Raw genomic sequence first — 4,506 nt, forward strand, 5'->3', positions numbered from 1 at the left:
CCCTGACCCCGCAGCCCAGACCACAGAGAGGGCTTCCTCTGAGGCACCTGAGCGCCCCATGCTCACCCGCGAATGTCTCTCCTCTCAGCACTGCGGTCCAGGGTCCCACAGTCTTCTCACGCCGGGGGTCAGTGTTCAGTCCTCTCCGGAGTGGAGAGCTGGTGTGGGTCTCCACCGTCCTGGAGAGTGTGAGTTAGTGGTGCCTGTGGAGGGGGCGCAGAGAATTTGTTTTGACTCGATGGACATGAGTTTGAGCAAACTCCAGGAGATGAAGGACAGGGAAGCCAGGCGTGCTGCGCTCCGTGGGTCACAAGGAGTTGGACATAACTGAGCGACTCAACAACAAAATCAAAATTATCTACCGTTGTTATTCTTGTGTGGCCACAGCTCTCGTGGCCTAAGAACTCTTCACCGAAGCCATGAATTTCTTTTCCCGGATCCTATTCTAGCAGCTGTGATGATGTTTGGATCGTTGACCTAACTCAAAGCAATTATTATGCGTCATGTGATGAAGAGATCAAGGTTTATTTTTTTCTCATGATTATTGAGTTATTCCAGCACCATTTATTAAAAGTCTTTTTCTTCCCCCATTTAATTTTTCTGGTGTTTTGTCAAATATCAATTAGCTGAGCGCAGGTGGGGCTAGACTCCATTCACTTCTGCCGGTCAAGCGTCTACATTATCTTGATCGCTGGCTGTGGTTTATAGAAAGTCTTGAGGTCCGACGGTGTGACTCTTCCAGCTGTTCTTCCTTTCTAAAGTTGTTTTGGTTGCTATAGATCTCTACTATTTCTATATAAATTTTAACTCAGCTTATCTATTTGTTCCCCAAAGAAGCCTGCTGAAATTTTTTATTGAGACAGCATAGATCTGTTAATCTACAGATCAACTTGAAGAGAAGAGACATGCTACCAATCAATACTGAATCTGGCCATTTTTGAACAGGGTATAGCTCTCCCTTTGGAGAAATTTTAGGGCTCCTCCCATGACTCAGACGATAAAGGATCCGCCTGCAACGCAGGAGACTCAGGTCCGATCCCTGGGTCAGAAGTTCCCCTGGAGAAGGAACGAAGGACGGGAACCCATTGCAGTCTCTGTGCCCCCCTTCTTCTCCTGCCCTCAGTCTTTCCCAGCATCAAGGTCTTTTCCAATGAGTCAGCTCTTCGTATCAGGTGGCCAAAGTATTTGAGCTTCAGCTTCAGCATCAGTCTTTCCAATGAATATTCAGGGTTGATTTCCTATGGATGGACTGGTTGGATCTCCTTGTAGTCTAAGTACGGACTTTTTGCCAGTGTGAAAAGGCAAAAGGCAGGGAACCCCTGCTGCTGCTGCTGCTATTGCTAAGTCACATCAGTCGTGTCCAACTCTGCGCGACCCCATAGATGGCAGCCCACCAGGCTCCCCCATCCCTGGGACTCTCCAGGTAAGAATACTGGAGTGGGTTGCCATTTCCTTCTCCAATGCGTGAAAGTGAAAAGTGAAAGTGAAGTCGCTCAGTTGTGTCCGACTCTTCGTGACCCCGTGGACTGCAGCCCACCAGGCTCCCGGGTCCATGGGACCCTCCGGGCAAGAGTACTGGAGTGGGGTGCCATTGCCTTCTCCGAGGGAACCCCTAGATACTCTATTAAATCGAGGAAATTCCCTTCAGTTTTAGTTTGTTTAGAGTTTCAAATCACAGATGGGTATTGAATTTTGACAAATCTTTCTCTGCATTTATTAAGTGCAAGATTTTTTCCCCTTTATTTTGATAATGTGGTGAATCACAAAGGCTGAGTTTCAGATATTAAACCAGCTACTCGCTTACTGTCTGCTGGCTGTCTGTGGGCTCTGTAATGATATTCATCGTATTAGTAGTTTATGTTCCCCTCTGTCTCTCACTAATCTTACTAAGGTTTGACAAATTGTATTAATCTTTTCGAAAAACCAACTTTTGGCTTTCCCTGTGGTCTGGCTCTTCTGTATTTCATTAATTTCTACTCTTACTTTTATTACTTCCTTCCTCCATTTAACTCATTTCCTTCATTTGTTTTTGGTTTAGTTTGTTCTTTGTTTTTCGCCGCTTTGCCTTAATGTAAGGCTTAGACTGGCTTCTCTGGTGGCTCAGCTGGTAAAGAAGCCACCTGCCAGTGCAGGAGACGCGAGAGACACAGGTTCGACTCCTGGGTGAGGAAGATCCCCTGGAGAAGGGAACGGCAATCCCCTCCAGTATCCTTGCCTGGAGATCCCATGGACAGAGGAGCCTGGCGGGCTGCAGTCCACAGGGTCACGATGGAGCACGTACAAGGCTTAGGTCATGACTTTCAAATCACTTTTTTCTATTATAAACACTGAAAATTGAAACCACAGTTTTCAGTATATTGAGATTTTAACAATTCAGGTAAAATATTTTTATAATTTCCCTTGTGATTTCTTCTTCAACCTTTGGATTATTTAGAAGTATGTTACCTGATTGTCAAAAACGGAGTGATTTTCTAGGCATCACTGTTGGTTTCTGCTGTCAGGGGATGTATGCTGTATTACTTCAATCCTTTAACATTAAAAGATTTATCTGATGGCCCAGCATATGTTCTCTCTTGGAGAATGTTCCATGTACACTTGAAGACAGTCTGTATTCTGCAGCTGATGGGGGTAGTCTTCCATATGCAGTGATTGTTAGATTGATGGTGTTGTTCAGATCTTCTATATCCGCCCTGATTTTTTTATTTGTCATCAATTTATAATAGAAAAATGTTGAAATTTTAATTATAAATCTATTCTTTTTTATTATCGTCTCCTCTTAGTTCTCACAATTTTGCTTCAAATGTTTGAGTATACAGCGACGCCACCTTTCTTATGACTATTTTCCCATGGTATTTCTTTTTCTCTCTCTTCACTTTTAATCTAAATGTGTTTTTCTACTTAAAGTGTGTCTCTGCTAAACTAGAATATAGCAGGCTTTTTTTTTCTTTCTAAATCCAGTGTGACGTGTTCTGCCTTTTAATTGGAATGTTCAGCCAATTTATATTTAATGTAATTAGGGATATTGTAGATTGAATCTACCTATAATCTTACTAATTGTTTTCTGTTTGTCCTATTTGTTCTTTGCTTTTTTGTTTCTTCCTTTTCTAACTTCTTCCGGATTAACTGATTTAAAATTTAAAACAAAGTTTTGTTCCCTCCATTGAGTTTTTGTTTGTTTTTTAAGATTTTATTTTTGACGTCGACCATTGTTAAATTCTTTATTGAATTTGTTACAATATTGCTTCTGTTTAGTGTTTTGTGTTTTTTTGGCCACAAGGCATGTGGGATCTTTGCTCCCCAACCAGGAATCAAACCCACACCACTGGCATTAAAAGCCAAGGCCTTAATCACGGGACTGCCAGGAAGTCCATCCCATTGTTTGTTTTTTTTAAAAAATATTTATTTCTTTGGCTGCACAGAGTCTTAGTGGCAGAACGCGGGACCCCCGACCTTCACTGCAACATTCAAACTCTTGCTTGCTGCCCGTTGGGTCTAGTTCCCTGAGCCGGGATGGAAGCCCGGCCCCCGCGTGGGGAGCTTAGCTCCTTAGCCACTGGGCCACCAGGGAAGTCCCTTCCATTGCGTTTTAGCTCCAGTATACTGAATTATGTTTTTAGAGTTAGCTCTAGGGATTCCAACATGTATCCTTAATTTACCTCAGTCCACTTTGAAATCATATTATACTACTTCATGTATAATGTAAAGACCTTCCAACATAAAATTCCATTTCCTTTCCCATTCCTTCTGCGATTGTTTTGCATAACTTACACGTACATTTGCTATAAACCTCATAAAGCATGGTCACTATATTTGCTTGAAATGTCCAACTGTCCTTTGAAGAAATGAAAAAAGGGGGGAAATAGGTCTTTCCTATTTGTGCACGTATTTACCATTGCTCTGCTCTTCATTCCTTCGCGTGAATCCACGTCTCCATCTGGCACCATTTCCCTTCGGCCAGAGACCGTCTTTGAGCATTTCTTACAGCGCGTGTTTAGGGTCGCTTCTGTCTGCCTGGCAGTGCCTTTCACTGAGCCTTTGCTGCTCAAGGCTGTTTTCACTGTTTAGACATATCAGTTGGCAGTTTTCGTGCCTAGTCGTTTTAAAATGCTGCTTTCTTTTTGTCTCAGGGTTTCTGTGGTTCCTGATACAAACGCACTCATTTTTGTTGTGGTGGTGACGTATGTAGTCTTTTTTTTCCCTCTAGATGTTTCTAACTTTTCAGTTTTGTTGTTGTTGTTTTCTACAGCTTGTGTCGAGGTGTGTTGAATTTGGGGGTCTATGGATTGATTTTCTAAAAATCAAATTTGAGAAAAATTTGGCTGCTATTTCTTCTAAGATATTTCCCCCACTTTATCTTGCTGGGACTCCAATTACAGAGCGCCCCCCACCACTCGGTATTACCCCATTGGCTGCTATTTCTTCTAAGATATTTCCCCCACTTTATCTTGCTGGGACTCCAATTACAGAGCGCCGCCCACCACTCGGTGTTACCCCATCGGCTACCGT

Source organism: Bison bison, unplaced genomic scaffold (assembly GCF_000754665.1).
Source record: "Bison bison bison isolate TAMUID 2011002044 unplaced genomic scaffold, Bison_UMD1.0 scf7180017849866, whole genome shotgun sequence".
NCBI lineage: Eukaryota > Metazoa > Chordata > Mammalia > Artiodactyla > Bovidae > Bison > Bison bison.